This window comes from Mesocricetus auratus, unplaced genomic scaffold (genome assembly GCF_017639785.1).
Source record: "Mesocricetus auratus isolate SY011 unplaced genomic scaffold, BCM_Maur_2.0 Super-Scaffold_15014, whole genome shotgun sequence".
In the NCBI taxonomy this organism is placed as follows: domain Eukaryota; kingdom Metazoa; phylum Chordata; class Mammalia; order Rodentia; family Cricetidae; genus Mesocricetus; species Mesocricetus auratus.
Window position 1 is genome coordinate 39,161,477 of NW_024429186.1, and position 19,843 is coordinate 39,181,319.

At 46.1% G+C, this 19,843-nt stretch overlaps 1 long non-coding RNA gene across 1 annotated transcript; it reads right to left on the reverse strand.

Annotated features, from left to right (window-relative positions):
- Nucleotides 1–995: 995 nt before the first annotated feature.
- LOC110341383 lies at nt 996–15,859 on the reverse strand. Its single transcript, XR_002383312.2, has 5 exons — nt 15,758–15,859; nt 13,781–14,091; nt 13,377–13,653; nt 9,125–9,191; nt 996–1,566 (listed from the first exon to the last, which is right to left on the reverse strand). It is a non-coding gene; the product is annotated as an uncharacterized LOC110341383 (long non-coding RNA).
- Nucleotides 15,860–19,843: the final 3,984 nt, after the last annotated feature.

Sequence of the window (19,843 nt, forward strand, 5' to 3'; positions counted from 1 at the left end):
TGCTTTTAATCTGCTAAAGGTCTCTTCCAGCATGAGCAGCCTGAGAGTGGTGTTTCTAAACGAGGCACTCAGAAACGGAAATGTGTTCTTTTTATGGCACTGGCCGAAGGAGTGTGTTTGGAAACTCTTTCCTTCACTGATGACTGTTTCCTATGTCAAACGCAAGAGTCGAAGTGGTAAGTATCTCAAAGTTCAAGAGTATACAAGCAAGCATCTCATGGGCCTTCGTCCTAGGAATTTCCAATGTCTTCCCTCTTCCAGCCAGCCAGTCACCATGAGATGGTTGGAAATGGTGAGATGAATAGAATTGAACTGACATTGTAATACTGTTTATCCTCTGGAAGCATGATGTAGTCTTTGGAGTTCACTTCCTGTAACCAGGCAGTGATGAGCAGGGGCCCAGGGATGCTGCCCAAGTGTGGCAAAAATCTCTGAAATATCTTGGGTTGGGTATGGCTAAGGATTTGCTAGATTCCATATTCTCAGCATGCATTTCCAGGTTCTTCCCATTTTCCCTGTCTTTCACCTCTTCACTCAACGCAACTCAAGTCCAATTCCTGAGGAAATACAGGTGTCTAAGCTCTTAAATCTACTGCCATTTTCGATTCTACATGTCACCTGTGTTAGGTTCTAGTAAAGGAAACCTCTTCATCCCTTTGTTCAGTAGTCATATATCTCAAATGCAGCTTTACGAGGTGAAATGCAACCTTAAGCAGGCATTTATTTGACTTATATTTCTAACAGAGTTAGGTCTGGTTCAAAACAGCAGAGTTAGCTGATTCTCATCTAGTGATGGTTGCTAGGAAACCATTCTGCGGCAAATTAGAATCTGAGTCGCATAAACTGCGACCTCTCCCTCCTGTGAACTCCCATAGAATTAATGCAGGTACAATTCATTTAGTAACAAATCCATACTATCCAGGGATATCTTTTCTCACACACTTTTACTTAAGTAATTAACTTTTATTTATGGCTTACATATGAATTTCCCAGTTAGTTTTTAGGCAATCAACACACGTGCCCTTAAATCTCCACTTCCAAATGCCCCATCGTCAGGGCTTCCCCCTGTACACACCAATTGTGTTTGAAAGGAGGTGGTCACATGCAATAAGTTCTTCTAGACAGGACAAAGACAATCAGAACACGTTCCCTTGGTGATGAATGGATTCATGATGCTGTTTTCTTTCCTTTTTTATTTTTTGTTTTTTGGGGTTTTTTGGGGAGGGTTTGTGGGGTTTTTTGTTTTGTTTTGTTTTGTTTTGTTTTTGTTTTCTTTCCTTGACTTGCATTTCTGTTTTGTGTTCTAGAACTAGAGGCAAGGAAGGGCTTACAGGAACATTCAAGGATAAAGGATTATAGAAATCAGCACAAGTTCTTTGGAGAACAACTTGACAGTATTTGTTGAAGCTAAAGTTGCATACACACTATGGCCTCGGTTCCTAGTGAGGTATATCAAAGTCTCTCACCACTGAAGAATCCCAGAAAATTTCATCCCATAGATTGGAGCTGCAGCTTAGGAATAGGACTTCACCTCCTGTATGAAAGACCCTTGGCTTGATTCCCAGCCTGGGGGAAAAAAGTTCTTCAAAGATTTCCTCTCAGCATTGTTCACAGTAATTAACAAAATGAAAATAATGTAACTTCAATCAAAAAAGCACGTGTTTTACAATGATGACACATTCATACAACTTCAATCGTTCTATGCTACCCAATCCTATGCCACATTCTCCACATTATATAACAGTTAAAATAAGCTGTAGTTACAAAGACCAACACAGCAGCCACTGAGCAAAACAAACCCATCTTTAAAGAGAAAAATGCATACTCTATGATACCACTTCTATAAAGCTAAAACTGTGTCTAGGAAAATTTTGTATGCAGGCATCATACAATAAATATAAACATGTATGGACATAAAATGACTGAAATCAACACAGTGGTTTCTTTGGGGAGGGAGAGAAGAAGAATGAGTTGCAGATGTCTACATAAATTTTCCTATAATGCTTTATTTATGAAGAAATATATTTGAAGAATGTGTAGCAAAATGTTAAGACTGGACAAAGCTATGCAGTAAGAGCTTGTTGACTACTATATTATCCTCCATGCTTGTTTATGTTTGATATATTTGTTGACTTTGTTTTTGAAATTTGTTTTAAGAAGAGAAAAGACTTGCGAATCTTGCCCCTGGGCAGGTCAACATTACACAAAGCTGGCATATAAGAGAAAGGGAGTCATTTGACTTGGTTCCTGCCAAATTGGATGGATTTATGGGAAATTGTAGCTATACATTAGAAAGCTCACATGAATTGGGTTTTTTAATATGCTGGCATTGAAACAAAGGAAGGTCAGACAATGGAGTTTGTTTTTCTTTTAAATAATATAAATAATAAATCTGTGTTTTGCTTTGTTTAAACAGAGTTAATTGTAAAAACAGCACATCACTTTGGCAGGTAAGGATGCCTAGAGCAATGGATCTGAAGCTTTAATAAGCCTAGAACCCCCTGGGATGCTTGTTAAAATACAGATTCCCCAGTTACACACACACACACACACACACACACACACACACACACACACACACACACACACCATGCTAATTTGGTAAACAGGGATGGTTCCCTGTTGTTTTCATCCTGAGTGTCACCCCAGTTATTCTGGTCACTGAATAGAATAACCAAAGAGTAAACTGAGACTTCCAAACAGAATACCCTGAGCCAAAGAGCATTGGCAAGTGTGACCCCGAGGACACACTGCAGGCACTGAGGTAGACTAACAAATGAATAGGTCCTTGAAAATCCAAATATATGGATGTACCATGCATGGAACACTACTCAGCATCCATCCATTCATCAAATGCTTCCCGATGTCTATGATATACACAACACTCCTGCCTTTAACTGTATTTTATATTAATTTCTTTACAGTACATATTTGGAGAATTTTGTTTAAAAGATCATAAATGGTTGGATGATTCATTGTCTTTCCTCCATATCCTTCCCTCTCCCCTCCTCCACTCTCAAACTGTCATGCTCCATGGACATTTCTCAGGAGGAAAGAGTTTCTTTTCCTTTCTTTCTATTTTTTTCAGATTTTTAACTTTACTGATGCTCAGCAGTTAGTTTTCAGCCATCTTGTCTACACTTTTAACATGGTAACAGGGACATAGGCATAGAACTCACATGGTAAGTCCTTCTCCCCATTTCAGTTTCAGGACAAATGTGTATGATGTTACAGGAAACATTCCCTATTCTTTTGGTCCAGGTATCTGGGTTGAGCCTGGCATCGAGGTACACATCTGGAGTCCCCGTCTCCTCCATGGGAAACTTCTAGATTCCTTTGAGTCCCTGCGGGATGGGCTTCTTGAAGTCCACTGTGGGTGAACTTGCAAGTGTTAATGGTGCGTTCTCAGAAGGACCTATCTATTACTTGTCATTCCTCTTTGCCACAACCATTTCTGCCAGGCCCAAGTTGGAAAGGAAGGGCACGAGAGCTTGTGGGAGGAGACAGGAAGTTTGTGTTCTTCTCAGCTTTTCCACGCTGCCCTTTTCTGCATGCACGTGATGCACCCCTCCCTCCACTTAGGCAATACACGTAATAATTGGATATGTACTCACAAGTGTATTTCCTTACGCTTGTGGTCTTATACAGACACATGTGTTAGTGTTCCTTGCCATGTGTTGGAAACATGTGTGCAGTGTGCTTCTAAACCTGTGTGCACAGATGATTCGGTATGGTAAACTATTCCGTCCTTGGCCAGGAATTCGTCTTCTGGGGGGGATAATATGAATTTATAAAACTATCAAGACAAACAGACTCAAAGAAATCTAGAAGTTTCCCATGGAGGAGACGGGGACTCCAGATGTGCACCTTGATGACAGGCTCAAAGGGTAGGGTCCTACATTCAGGCAGAGAAAACGCATAGGAAGGTTTATCTTCTTGTGCACAGGCCTATAAGAAGTGCAAAATTGAAGGTACCACTGGATCTGAATCAGCTTAAAACCTGGCCTTGTGTGTGAGGTTCTGAAAGGAATATCTGACCCCAGAAGATAGAGGGGAGAGGAGGGGTACCCCCTGAGCTACACTCTTAGACCCGAGGAACACCCAGGGGTTGGCCAAAGGGAAGGCCAGACAAGCAAAGCCCCAGTGTTTAACTTTGCAAACACCTCAGTGATATTTGCAGGCACAAGCATGTAAATGTTATTTGCTGTGAGAAATGTGTTTCCAGAGCAGATGTTCTCACCATCTATCCACTTGACTGCCGCAGAACCAAGGAGCTCCTTAACATCCCAGTGGTGCTAGGCACCAGGGATTGAGACTCAGCTTCCAAACCAAAGGGGCAAATAACACCCTCCTCTCCCAACAGTGATGGGACAGGAATGAACAAGTTATACAGAACACTGCCAACTCCCTCCCTGCAGTGTGAATGAAAAAAAAAAGGAGGACCGACTGCTCCTAGGTATGGTGATGAGAAGGTTTATTATAGATATGAGGGCAGAGACATTTGGGAGAGTTCAGAGTGAACATAACCGGGCTGAGCTGGGCCATGTAAGGGGAGGTGGGAGGGAAAATGGGAGAGCCAAGAGCAGTGGCCAAGAGGACAAGAGGCCAAAGATAAAAGGGGCCAGTGAGCATGCCCAAATGTCTGTGTTATATAGGAAAGAGCAGCTGGGGGAAGGGCAGCCCAGTCCCTGGGTAGGAGTCAGGGATGGCAGCCAGGAGGACCTGTAGCAGATAGGGACTGAAGTTGCTGGAAGAACCTGGTGGCTAGTGTCAGGTTTGATATGTTGATAGGCACCTCAATTAGCCTTTTGTTCAGGGTTTAAGACTAAACATAGATCACCTGGGGAAGTTCACCAAGAAGTGCTGTGAAGCTATGGGTAGAAGCTGATTGCCTCAGTGAACCCAGAACTCGAGCTTAAGGTAAACAAGGGGAATGAAGAGACTAGAAATGGGACACAGGAACCAACAACTCTTGTCAAGACAAAGGAAAGGGGGGGGTCTTTCCTTTAGCTGCTTCTCATTTCTCTTTATATACAGACAGCTAAGATGGGTCCTATTTTCTTTCTGCCCTCATAGCATAAGAACCTAGAGTCAGAGGGTTCCTACTCCTTGGCTGGTCTGAGTATCTGATAGAAGTCTACTAAGTAAGAAATGTCAGCCAGACCTTTGCTGCTGAGTTAGTTCCTCACCCATTCAGAACTCACCAGCACCTATGAGAGATATCCCTATTGTGGTTTGTCAAACAAAGTGATGCCATTTAAAAAGTCACCACATCTGGAATACATAGCAAGCAGCATACAGTATAGTGAAAAGAAAGCAAAGGAAAGCTAGACACCAGCATGTTATTCCAAGAGCAACAGCTGCCCACTGGTAACACCTGCAACTCTCTATGTCACCAAGAGCCTCTGTGGCTTCATCTGTAGAATGAAGAAATCAACATCTCCTCACTTAACTCATCTGATCCATGAGGTTCTCAGCATTTCTGAAATAGGGGATTATATAGAAAGAAGATATTCATGGTGCTGCATTAGATCTTCAGCTACTAAAGACTGGAGAGAAGCCCATGGTGAGGAGGGACATTTCATAGAAACATTTGGCAAAGGCATGCTTGATCACCTACCCCTCAGAGGAACAAGTGGCCCATGAGAGAAGAGAGGTGGACTTGCCTCAGCCCTTTAAAAGACTGTCTACATTAGACAAGAACCCAGGTGAACAGAGCACACAGAATGGCTTCATGGGTGGGCAAAGGAAAACCATCACTTGCATCAGCATGGGGAGAGTGTCTGTAAAGTGGGGCTTGAGTCTCCCTTTCTACTGACTGGGTGACCCTCAGTGTCCTCTGCTGGCCCCCAGCTCCCATATGCCTTTGAGAGAAGACAATAATATCCAAGAGCCCTCTGATTTTCTTTTTGCATGTCTTTCTTCAAGTTTTACCTCTACACCTGCATTCAGTACTGTGAAAGATTTTCTATGATGGATAAAAGAAGTATGAGGTTAGTTCAACCACTTCTGATCTACTGTATAAAGGACAGGGTTAAATCACAGACAAAATAAGAGTATGCCATCACCTCTCCTCTACATAATGTAGACAGCTGCCCCCTGAGATGGTGACACACACCTGTGTCCACAAGACAGCAGTTCAGGAGCACAGAGTTCAGGGCCAGCCTGAGCTACTAGTGAGACCTCCTCAAAAGCAAAATAAAACAAGTTTAGAGGGCTGCCAATCTGCTTTTCAGTCATCAACAGGCAGTAACATCATTCTTACCCCCATTTGGGGGTAGCATATACATTATTATCTGTGGAAATGTACAATTTCCAAGAGACGTTCTGAAACTCTAAACAATTCAAAATATCTGATTAGACCTGGAGACTCAGCTCTGTAAGCCACCAGCACTTTCCCAGAGGGGAGTTTACAGAATCCACTCCAGACCCTGGGGAGTGTGACAAGGGACCTTAAGCACTACTGAACACCAGGCTTGTAACTGCCACAAAGATGCCTGGACAGATCAGTTTGCACGTAGCATCGTGTTCCCATTGTTTCTGGACTCTGCTGGGGTTGGCTGAGAAAGCATCCCAAAAGGAAGCATCCCCTAGGCTGCTTGCTTGATAGGAAGCACCCCAAGAACCTGCTCTTCTTGGTTCTGGAAATTACATGTTTCCCCTGCTCCATCTGAGAGTCTTAGCTGTCTCTTTATTTTAGCCCCAGGAAGACATATATTCTGTCTGGGAAGCCACCAAGGAGGTGGGTTCAGAAGTGTAATGGGAAGACTGTCTGCCCCATCCCTACTACAAGTCATGACCTGTGCTGACTCCCTGAAGCAAAGCTGAGCTGGTCCTCCGTTTTCCTATCTTCTAATCCATTGCACTTTCAATTTTTTTCTTTGTAGGGCAGACAATTTAATGTATTTCTATAAAGTAAAATTAATCTCAGAAATCTTCCCATGGTTTTCATAGTAGTGCTGTGATGACAAAGGTCTGAGGGCCTAAGGAAGAATAATGAGAAATGAAATTTCGAGAACAAGAAGGTACTTGAACCTCTCCAATAATGATTTTAAGTTCTCTGAGTTCTAAATAATCAAGGGAAAAGACCTGGATAGGAGGAGAGAGAAGGGAGAAGAGAAGAAGAGAAGAGAAGCAGGGAAGAAGGGAGGGAGGGGAGCAGGGAGTAGAGTTGGTCATTGATGGGGATAACCCTTGAATCACATTCTTATGTGTTGGGTCACCTCCTGAAAAAATCACTGCCAAGAGAAATCACTGTGCAGTCAGAGGTGTGGATTGTCAAGAATGCTAATATCTGCAGGGTGGGGTCTTTAATGCCCTTGTGAAAGCAATAGGAATTCCCACTGCAGCTCCATATTCCCTAGACAGACTGATAATGAAGCTTCTGTATCTACAGTGCTAAGACCCTGCCGAGATTGAAGGTCTCAGAGGCACAGACCCATGTGGAGGGCAGAGCCAAAGCAGCCTCTTAACTGTGTCCTTAGGCTACCTGATCTGCACTGGGGATTCTTAGAAAAAAAAGATCTGGAGAGGCAGATGCAGAATATACTGGGTGAGGATGTGAGATTTGGTGTTAGGAGTCAAGCACTAGCTGTGTGACTCAGGCAAGTAGCTCAAACATCCTAGTCTTAGGGCCCCCCCCCCAACTACCAAGGGTTGCAGTGATAATAACACCTCCTTCCAGGGGTCATAGTGAGGATTAAACTGTGCTTAGCATGGCATCTGGCATATTATAAACGCTCCATAAATGTTAGCTGTTGCTATTAATACCCAGCAGGCTTCCACGGCATTGCTTTGGCAAGGCTGCTATACTGTGCATTGCAGAAGTCAAAGCCAGACTCCTTTTAACTCTGTCCTTCAGCACCCTGGCCAGAGCCCACCAGCGTCCCGGCGAGGTTGTTTGACTACACATTATAAAACAGGATCAGAGGACATCCTGCCAGCACTGTGGTGTTGGGCCCCTATGACCAACCTGTGGGACTGTTTGTCTCTTTAGGGCACTGGGAGCTCAGAACTTCAATCGACTATAAATGGCAACAGATCAAGAAGCAAAACCAACACACAGTCTGTCACTGGATATTCCAGGAAAAGGAAATCATCTGATGGCCAAGGGGAGGCCTGGATCCTAACCTCTGTTCTGACCAAGTCCCATGGTGGTTTGAGACTCGTCTGCTTAATGCAGCAGAGACGAGATCTAAGGAAAGAAGAAGGTGTGATGGAGGGTGTCACGACCCAAGTCTCTTCCCTCACGTCTCCCAGAGGGGAGCTGGGGTGGAAAACATTGATTTAACATCAAAATACTGATTTAATGAAGGCTCCTGGAGACAGCTGGAGTAGCTGGGACTCCACAGGCCTCTGATAGAAAGGCAAGCCAGCAAAAACACAAAAAAATGCCTTCTAGGCACTTTTTCAAGTTGCTTTCTTGATGCTTCCAGAGTAGTCAAGCAATTATTGCTTTGCACAGCCCAGGAAAAACTGGAGAGAGGAAATCTCTGAGAAAACAACTCTTTCTGCAGAAAAACAGTGACAGGATGAGCAGGGAAGACACAGGGCTGAGGGAAAAGCGGTACATGGCACCCGGCGAGGAAGAAGAGGTCACAGAAACCTGGGGTCCCCCAAGGTCCAGCCAAGTGGAGGCAGACACACTCAAAACCATAGGCTTCCTAACAGTCTGGCGCTCAGGGACTTCGTGCACTGTGAGCCTGCATCTCAGTTTCCCCATCTGTGAAGGGGGATAGTAACTGCGCCTACTTAGACTTTACAGGTGTTACAAGAATTAATCCTGTGAAGATTTTAGTACGATCTGTGGTTGGGTCCTATTCTTTCTTCGTTTATTCAGTTTTATTTTATGTATGAGCATTTCGCCTGCATGGATGTACACGTGCCATGAGTGCCTGGTGTCTGATGAGGACAGAAGAATGTGCTGGCTCCCCTAGAACACTGGGTGTAAAGCGTGCCTGTGAGATGGTGTTGATTCTGGGAATGGAATCCAGGTCCTAGTGAGAGTAGCAAGTACACTCAGCTGCTGAGCCTTCTCCGTAGCCCCAGAGGTTGGGTTTTGCTACTCCTGTCCCCGTACCGGATCCACAGATGAGTCACTGCTATAGTCTCTTGGTTCACTTACCCAGTCTTGTTCTTGCTTTCTTAGGCTGATGTCGGGAGAAGTGAAGGTGCTTCTAGAATGGTGAAACCTGTGGACAATTCAAAGACAAAGATCATGCTTCCACTCATCCTGGTAAGTGGAGGAGTTAATACCCCCAGAAGTCAGCCCCGACTTCCACAACAAGACACGCATGTCACTCACCAAGAAAAGTAACGCTAAAAAATGGGGCCCAGCCATGCATTACATGAGGAAAGGATGTCCTTTGAAAGGAGACAGCAGTCAAGGTGAAGAACAACCAGGGGGCTAAGGTAGACCCTGGAGAGCCAAAGGGAGTCATAGGATGACATTTCCATAGAGGACCAGAAGTGAGGAGAAAGCTGTACAGAGAGAGAGAGAGAGAGAGACCAAAGAAATGAGAATTTCCACAGGGCAAAGAGCCAAAGCAAAATCCAGATATTGAAGAGATCAACATGGGTTTCTGGGAAGATGAGCTCAAGGACATTCAGGCAACCGATAGGGGACCATGGCGTTTTATAGTTAACCTTGTCGAAACATTTACAGCATGTATCTCTACAGAAGTTCTAGATACCTTTTGAGCAGCCTGCTTTGGGAGCCATCAAGATGGCTTAACTTAAATACTGAATGGGACTTGAGGGCTCCTGAGGACATGCATGTAGGAGCTAAGGCCTCATGCGTCTGTGGCTCTGGGGACATTCAGACACGAGGTCAGGCCTGGGTGGGTCATTCACCTTCTGCTCTAGCAAGAGGTCAAAGACACTCTTCTATTTTGGTAACATCAGCCAGTCATCTGGCAGGAAGTTTGCTGGCCCTGGAAGTCCCTTTCACTTTCTATCATCTGTAATGCAGGCCAGCTTTGGAACATTAAGAGAAAAGGCACTGAGCTCCTGAATCTCTGAGGGGCTTCGTTGGTGCATTTGCAGAGACACTGTGTCCGTGTTTGCACACCAATAAAGCCCAGTGTCCTCTGGGAGCAACAACTGATTTTTGTCAGCTGGTGACTGAGTTTCAGGTCTTGCCCTGAACCTGATTAATTAGGGGGTGGAGCATCAGGTCAGAGTATACTATAATCACCAGAGACTTTCAGTGCATGAAAATGGATATTTCCAAATGAGCTGTAAACAATTAGACCCAGGAAGATAAATGCATGCAGTTTGTCCTATGAAAGACTCAACACAAGGCTGCTCTGGGCTTTTGTCTCCTGCCCTTCACTCCCTCCCTGTTTACCCTACACTCTTCCTCTTGGTGAGTTTGCCTCTCACCCATCGTCCGGAGGGACACAGTTCCCAGTGGCACATTTCCTCTTTTTCCTTGATCTTGGTTACATACTCCAAATATGCCACCCCTGCCCGAAACAAACACCCCTCCCAATGTCAGCCCAGTTTCCTAGAACTAAGTTTATCACATACCCTTGGAAGACTCCTGCCCTGCTGAGTCCCCTTCCTTTGCCAGGATATCACATACTGTAAACTACAAACTTCCTGCCATCTGACCTCTCCCACTTCCCAGCCCCAGATATTCTGTGAACTTCCAGGCCTTGCTAAGTCTACCCCGGAAAGGTCTGTTGCCTCCGCCTTCTCCATGCTGTGTCCGTCACCGCTGCCCTAATTATGGGCTTGGTCACTCCTAGCTGAATCACTGCAATAGTCAGTCTCCCAATACACCTGCCAGATTAATTCACTCTCCTTCCTTGCCTGGCCCTTCCCAGATCCTGTTTGCCGATTAATCATCCAAAGGTTCATGTTTGATTATATTACAGCTTCAAGAGAGAACAAAAGACCTTCTCCACTAGCCATTGTCTCTAGAAATGTCAATTCTTTTGCTCACCAAAGGGGAGGGAGGGGGAGTAGAAAGACTCTTTCCTCATCAGGCAACTCCAAGTGATTAGTGGCTCTACATATAGAGTACACTGTGGGAAAGGACTCCTGGGCTCTGCGCAGACTTAGTTCAGATGTTACCAGGATCCATTGGTGGTATCCTTCTTGAACACTGGAAGACGGGGGTGGGATACCCAGGCCTTTAGGGGGTCTCAGGCATCCAGGGCTGCCATCAGCATCCTTTTACCCGTAAAGTTCTCCATTCTCATAAGTACTAAAAATAAACAGGAAAAACGGAGGCCATCTCAAACCTACCTATAACCGCCTGTCCTGCTCATGGCTCGTGCTATCTTCTCTCCCCAAAGCCGCTTTCTCAATGCCCTAACCAAATACCATGTGCTCCCTAAATAGTTCCTTACTTTTCTGCATCAGAGTACTCTCTTCAACTCTTTCTGAGCACCCCTTTCGGCCTCCCTTCTCCCTCCCCATAAGCAGCAAAGAAATAGAAGCCACCTGAGTTGTCTCGTGTTTCACACATGGTAGACAAACATTTGTTGAGTGAGTGGATATTCAGTTGTTATATGTGTCTGTAATAAGGACACCCTCCATCAGTTATTTTTCAATTAGGTCAATAATGCAAGTATCACAACTGAAACATTGGGTAATGATTAGCACTCATAGCCACAATGGAATTGCAAGCTGAGTTCCCATTTACCTGCCCTTCCCTTTATTCAGAAACCCTAGGAACCTCATTATTGAACATTCCGGCGCCTTCTCTTGCTGGGCTCCCTAAAAGCACATGTGTGGAGGATAATTGAACCTCTCCAGGGCCTGCACTCCACTGAGGCAGACAGGAAGGCCTTGGAGAGTTGTGTTGGCAGCACAGTGCCATTTGGGGGATTTATGCTGATTTCATTGCAGATGGTGTATTGTTTCAGCTTGCCTCCTACAAGTTCATGGTTATTGTTCTTTTCTGCTTTTGCAAGACTCAAAAATTGGTTGACTCAGAGCGCCCCCAAATTAAAAGGAAAAACTAAGCATATAGCCCAAGTAAATATACTAAAAAACTGCTGATGGATTTTGATCCTTGAGTATTGATTGAAGAATAGCTCACCTTTGAGTGTCACCTACCTATGATTCAGAGTAGGGACAACCCAGTAATTCTCATAACAGAATGAGTATCAGAGACCACTGATTGGGTTTGTGCTTGTTTGTTTTTTAGAATTATGTTTATTCCTAGGCCCTAGCCTGTGAGATTTTGATTTAGTGAGTTTGGGATGGAACCTTGAAACACACATTTTAGAAAAGTCTATTCTGGCAATTCTAGTATGGAGGTATTTTGGGGATAGAGGGAACATAGTATGGAAAACTAGGTCCTGTCAAGGACTAAAAGAGCCCTGTACCTGCTCCCTGGCCTGGAGCCTGTACATGAGGCCCCCTGCTGGTCCTGCAGGGCTAGGGCAGGAACCTTCAAAAAGGGATTTTCCTGAGCTTGAAGCACCTTCAGGAGAGACTGCTGAATGCAGTCCTCCATTTGAAACTGACAGAGATGCCCCGTGGGCCACTCAGGGGAAACCTAGATTTATAAGCTAGAATCCAAGTAGAGTTTAGATGCAACCTATACCAGTAGTATGAGCCTATATGGATGGCCCCAAGAGTCCCCTCCAACTACTTCAGCCAGCCATGACCAATAGAAATCGTTGTGATATCCTGACTCCTTAACACTCAGGGGCACACAGCAGGCTTCATGGTCTAATAAAACATGTAAGATTTTTCCCACTCACAGGACAGAGACCCAGTAGCAACAGTTCCTCTCACACCGGAGGTAATGGAGATGTTGTGAGGGATGAAGTCACATGTCCTCCCTTCTTGGAGCCCTGAATGCCATTGTTAAGTGGCCTCCCCTCCTTCCTGCCACCCAAAGTTGTCCCACCTTCCTCCAAATCCCTGAAAATGGCGTGTCTTCTTAGCATCTTCTCATTGCCCTTAGTAGTGTGCCCAGCCAGCTCGGTCTGGACTCCTCTTTGAGCAAAACCCCGAGTGTCTCCCCGTCCCCCTAAGCATGCTGTGACCAACAGCACTGAGACCTCACTACCATAAACAGGAGTGAATACCATGAAGGTGCTCTTGTCATAGTCATCATAGTCATCATGCTTCTCCCCCACCCCTTCTAAAACTCTAGAACAAAGGAGAATTTAGGGTTTATTTCTATTTTCCAACTGGTGTCACTGTGTGTATGTAAGTGTGTGTGTGTGAGTGTGTGTGTGTGTGTGTGTGTGTGTGTGTGTGTGAGAGAGAGAGAGAGAGAGAGAGAGAGAGAGAGAGAGAGAGAGAGAGAGAGAGAGAATGCTATCTTGTAAACCATCCCAAAGCAGTAACTTGCAAGAGGGCAATTGTTGGGTACATGTCCATGAGTCACCTGGGATGACCGTTCTCACCTGGGCTCTCTGGTGCCTCCTCAGTCAGCAGAGATGGAGTAGACAGTTGAACTTGTATTAACTGGAGAACAGCAGGTGGGAAGACAACCATCAGGGAAGGCCGAGGGGCTTCTCCAAGTGGCCTCTGTTCTTCCAATGGAGAGCAGCATTCTGCTGGGTCCTTAAGGGCTTGATTTCTGGAGATCTAGTCTCCAGATTGTGCGTCATCATTGCTTCCATCATTATTGATCAGAAGGCCAGCTGAGATTTAAGGGCAGAATCACGTCTGAAGAGGAAACTAGAAAGACGTGATAAAAATAAAAGTGGACACGGGGGAGAATTGAGGTCATGTTAGTCAACATTTGACTTCAATGTGGAGAGATCTAGAACTATGAAATGTTTTTCTTTAAAAATCGTAGTCTCACCTTACAGTCTATTGCTCTTACAAGCAACGGCACTAATTATGTTAATGTTTGGTAGGGAATGAATGAATGAATGACTTCAGGCACTGCCATCCTATCCTCACCCTGCACAGCTTGGGACTTCTACTTGACACTGGAACTACACAGTTTCTCCATCACAGATTCCCACTTCCATTACAGATGCCTTGACGCAGGACATGGAACTGAGATCAGCAGAAATGTGGTCCAGGCATTGTAACTCAATACCGAAAAGATGTGAACCAAACCACACAGAACAGAGCAGCGTAACAGAACTCCTCCGGAAGTTGCTGAGCCTGGGAAAAATACACAGGGATGTCCTCTTTAAAAACAACTGACAGCAGCAAGTCCAACAAGGGAATCGGGTATAAATATGAGCTGTAGTTGGGAATATGATCCTCATACCAGCAAGAGAGAAGCTGCCTGTGTGGCATAGGCAGTGCCCGTGTGTCTGAAGACACTCCCACCCACTCTTCCTTCCCATTTAACTGCCAGCCAAAGATTCTTCATGGTCTCAAATCGGCACTCTCCTGTGTCCCGCGTTTAAGCGGTAGCCTCCTCTGGCTCGGTTTAAAACAAAATGTTCTGTTTCCAGTGTGGATAGAAGTACAAGATGGTTCCATGTGAACGAAATAGTGGTAGGGTTTGGGTACCCTGCAGCCACCAAGCGGGTTCGGGTACCCTGCAGCCACCCAGCCTGCCCGGGACCTGAAGACTACTTCATCTCTTTGCTGAGTGCCCACCAGGGTCCTCCGCTCTCAGCCCCTAGTCCTGGAATCTGACCACAGGCATTGGTCTCTGTGTGTCAAGGGGAGGGGTGGGCCCGCAGAGAGCTTTCCCGGGACAAGCACAGCTCTGAATCTATCAGCTTGTTCCCATCTGAAACGCCAGCAGAGGGAGCAGCAGAGCCCCCAGCCTTGTTTGGATTTTTCCCATCCATCCCCTGCATACATTTAGACATCATCTCCTCATCCCCCACACGACTGTGATCAATTTGTTCATTTCAGATACAAGACTGGAACTTGAAAAAAAACCAAATACTAAATAATTAACTCGAGAACATCTTCCAAGAAAAACACAAGAATTCAAAAGAATAATCTTCCACTTGAACGATTTGGGCCTCTATTAATTATAACTTCTTATTCACTGTGATTAATGATTGCTAGGATGACATTTAGAAAAGAAAGTTGAAGAAGGATAATAAAGGGAAGCTTGTCCCCCTGATCAGATCTAGTTATCTTCCCCCAGGAGTGACAGGGCTTCGTGTCAGGACCCTTCGAAAACCAGTCCTAGCAAAGATGGGGGGACTCACATAATCCTCCAGGGAGAGGTTGGCAGTGACCCCTATTTTCCAATATGATTGGCAGTTCTGATAATGCTGGCAACAACAGCAGTAACAGACAACGCAGGCTTGGAGGGAAGATTTAGTTATCTTCTAAATAAATAATTGCAACCAGCTTCACAGCTTAATGTGAAGCTCAATAATTTTATACTGGAGTATCCTCCCCGTGTGTGTGTGTGTGTGTGTGTGTGTGTGTGTGTGTGTGTGTGTGGTGTTTTGTGTGTGTATGTGTACATGTGTGCATACCTGCAGAGGCCAGAGATCGATGCTGGATGTCTCCCTTAATCATTCCTCACCTCACTGGTATTATTATAATCACTGATATTTTGAAAATGAGCCAAGCACAGTTTATTTTTTCAGTTAGGGTACTTACTGAGCCAGGAGCTGGACAATTTGGTTAGACAGGCTAACCGATGCGACCCGGGGTCCTTCAGTCTCCACCTCATGAGACCTGGGTTTACAAGCACACCCCCAGTTTTTTTATGGGTGCTGGGGATCAAATTCAATTATCATGCTCGCAAGCTCATCACTAACTAAACCATCTCCTGGGCCTTCATATTCCTTATCTGGGTCTGTCCTCTTTTGCTCTTTGAACTAGATTAATGCATAATTTGGCTCACCTGCTTCACCCAATACAAGATGCGCCAAATAACTCAGACGACAGCCGGGAATCTAGGGAGAAACCCTCCAGGGATGCCATTTGCATTGCCTGCTCGCACGTGCTCTAGCTCCACGTTTGCCTGTTTCAGGGTGGTGAAGGATTGTGGGTAATTCAGCGTCCCTGAGAATGCGATGCCAGAGCCATGTGGTAATTAATAGCAACTGTTGCAAATGAGCAATAGTAGTCACCTGCGCTCCCCAAAGCTCCACAGCTCCAACCCAGATACCAGCAGATGTCTCCTCTTTGTCTGGTTCCTAAGGGTCTGTCATCCTACGATAGGCTGCTGATGAACCGAGACCCCAGAAAGGTCCCCGTGGGTCTACAAACCCCAACATGCCAGAACCGGTTTCTCCTGAGGGATTCACTTCATTAGGGATCACCCTCTCCAGTCAGAAAAAGAGCCAGAGGTTGTGGAAACAGCCGCAGTGTCTGGGGCTCGGAATCCACTTGCAGGCATGCTCACCCGCTGAGTGAGACCACTCACCCCGGTTTTCCCACTTCAGCCTCAGCTGCCGCAGCCCAAGCTGGAGAAGATTTCTCTAAAGGCTCTGGCTGAGCCCCACAGACACAACGCCTTCTCATGCATGTGCTACTGTTTTTCCAGGATGCACATTTGTTCCCGCAGGGCCCCTTTAACGAGTGTGGAGCAGGGTCTTCCTCAGTGCACCTGCTTAGCCAGTGTAAGCGCATGCTGCCATTCCCTAGGCCAGGCCAAGAGAGGCATAAGCCCCTTCCTCAAAGGAATTCATCTAAGGGTCCTGTTGTCATTTCCTGGTTGAAATGAGCAGAATCTGTCAGTTCTGGCTTTTTATCTTTGCTTTGTGTATATGTGTGTGTGGTGTGTGTGTCTGTGTCTGTGTGTGAGTGTGTCTCTGTGTGGTGTGTCTGTGTGTGTGTGGTGTGTGTGTGAGTGTGTGTGAGTGTGTGTGTGATATGTGTGTCTGTGTCTGTCTATGAGTATGTGTGGTGTGTCTGTGTGTCTGTGTGTATGTGTGTGTGGTGTGTGTGAGTGTGTATGTGAGAGTCTATGTGTGTGTCTGTGTGTCTCTGTGTGTCTGTGTGAGTGTGTATGTGAGTGTATGTGTCTGTGTGAGTGTGTATGTGAGAGTCTGTGTGTGCATGTATATGTGTGTCTGTGGGAGTGTCTATGGGAGTGTGACTCCCACCGAATTCTGGAATAAGCTGTGCCCTCCTAGCCTACTGGGCTGTCCTACTCTTCCAGGTGGATTGTTTCTGGGATAGGTGGGCATATGTGCATGTGCACTCACACCTCCAAGTGGGCACTTCAGCTCTGCTACAGCTTCAAACTGGGGTGCCAGGAAAACTCTACCGGAATGAAGGATCCATATATCACATACAATGTCTTCCTGGGATGGGAAAGGGACAAATACCTCTCATCTTCTCAGTCCCATTGAAGCCAAACAGAGGCAAGTTATTTTCCCAATCACCATTTCTGATTTGGTGGAAGAGACTCTTTTTGTATCAGCCTAGTTGTGTCGAAGCAAAGAAGCCTAGGGAAGTGAGATCAGTGTCATGTTAGCAACATATAGACACACACACACAGACATACACACACAGACACACACACACTCCTGACACACACACAGAGCACACACACACTTCTGGCACACACTCACACACACACACAGCACACACTGCCCCTCACACACAGAGCATCCACACACACACACACACACAGAGCACACACACACAGAGCACACACACACAGAGCACTCCCACACACACACACAGAGCATACACACACACACACAGAGCACCCACTCCCCACACACAGAGAGCACTCTGGCTAGTGACTTTGTATCAGGACACCACCTATGGAGAACTAAGAACAGACAGCATGCTGGGCAACATGGGGCTTCAGCCATGACTTTCCATGAACAGTACATAGTGGACCACAGTGACTCTCAAAACATGCTGACTGAGGTCCTTGTCCCAGGAGATCATGCTTCTCTCGTATTTCCCTAAGTTCCCAAGATGAGGTGGGAAGAGAACTAACTCTTAACCCATTCCGACTTCCTGTCACTGGGAAGTGGGATTTCAGAGCCAGATTAAGTGTTGTTAGAACAATAACACAGTGTGGCAGCTGCCTCTGGGTGTGCTGTTTAATAGATTCCCGGTCTGGATACAACTTACCCGTCCTAATACATGGCAACATAGACGTGCCCAGGGTTCACATTATTCAGAACCCCGCCCTACACAGCAGTGAAAACCCACACCCTGACAGCTTCCATCCTCCTCCCTCCTTCCTTCCCTGCCTGCTTGGGTGGGCCTCAGGTGGGTCTGGGCAGAGATGGCTCAAGAGTCTAACAGAATTAAGGGACGTATTTCGGCTCCAGCTTCTCTCTCTAGCCCTTCCTCGGTGCCCCTCCCAGTAGGCTGTCAGTGAGTACTGAGTGATTTATTAGCCAATTTTTCTCTTTCCATCCTGAAAACCTCCTCCCCCACTCTGCTGAGGACTACCCTGGAGCAGCGTTTTTCTGAGCTGTGTCTGCAAGCCTCAGCCCCAAGCCCTGGGCTGGACGCACCTGTCCCAGGGAGGAGAAACATTGTATAAGTCTTGATGGCTCCTGCTCTTTGCTGTTTGACTGTGTTCCCCAGGCACACCAATGCCTTCCACACAGCCATACCTGCAGTAGTAGGCAGCACCTCGTCTCTAAGTCCCAGGGCTATATTCTGTACCTTAGAACCTTTACAGAAGTGGTTCTCAACCTGTCAGTGGCAACCTTCTTAGGTCGAATGATCTTTTCACAGGGATTGCCTAAGACCATTGGAAAACACAAATATTTACATTATGATTCATAGCAAAATCACAGTTAAAAAGAAAAGGGCAATTTTACGGCTGGGGTCACTGCATCACGAGGAACTGTGTTAAAGGGTGGAAGTGTGAGGAAGGTTGAGAACCCCCAGTTCGCAGGAAGCTGGTGTCTGGAGTCAGTCCAGCACCTCCAAGACCTGCCCAGTCCCTATCCCCTCTGGCTTTTCTGCCTAAAGCCCAGGTTAAGCCTCCCCCTTGCCCAAGTTTGAGAGGAGTGTGGGAAATCAAAAGTGCCTTAAATCAGTGTTTTGAGGACAAGACCAAATTTAGGAATGGAAGCAGCCAACCAGCTCTAGTCTATTAAGGGCCGACTTGCTTGGTTTGGCTCTGTAAGTAAACAGTTTTCTCGGCTGAGATGGATTTATGGCCTTGCCAAGGACTTCCACAGCTAACTAGATGTGCCTCTGAGTCCGTTTTGCTTTAGGGTCCTGCCAGCAGCAAGCTCCCTGTGAAGGGGTGATGTCTACACCGTCTCCCCAAACCACAGCTTTGCAGAATCCAGGCAGCTCCTTCCCTTCTAACCCACCTATAAGCCTGGAATTTCTGACCCAACCTACTTCTGTGGTGAAGTGAGAGAGCTAGTCCAGAATGATACCCGGTTCCCCAAAGATCTCCTCCAGACACCTCCAATGCTGCCATCCCAGTGCAGAGAGTGGAAAAAGGATTTCCTGTAATTGGAGTTCCCAGAATGAATGAACACACTCAGCTCATCAACCCTGTTTTCCACACCTGACCCATCTGATGCAGTAAACCCCAGGTGACAAGCTGTAGCGGCCACACACCTGTGCCATGTAAAGAGGATCCTGGCAAGGTGTCTGCAACTCATTCCTCCCGCCCCTCATGATGGCCAAGGCAAGGCAGAGAGGATCCCAGCTGAGTAAACAGGAATAAGAAACAGCCTGAGGAGGAGGATTCGTGTGTGCTCAGTACATGTAGGGCGGTAGCTGGGGCTGTCCTGTTGTCCCTTTACTAATCCTTCCCTGTACAATACAGCATGTGGTCCACCACATCCATTGCCTCTAGGAGATTGCCACCAACCCAACTGTTGAGTTGGGCATTGTCTTGCTGTTTGCATAGGAGTATAGCAGATGCATGACTCCACTCTTCCCAGATGGGACCACAGGACTTCCTGCTGGATAAGGCACCTAAAATTCCCACCTGCCACATCTGCATCTCCCATCCCTGTGTCTCTCTCCATCTATTACAGCC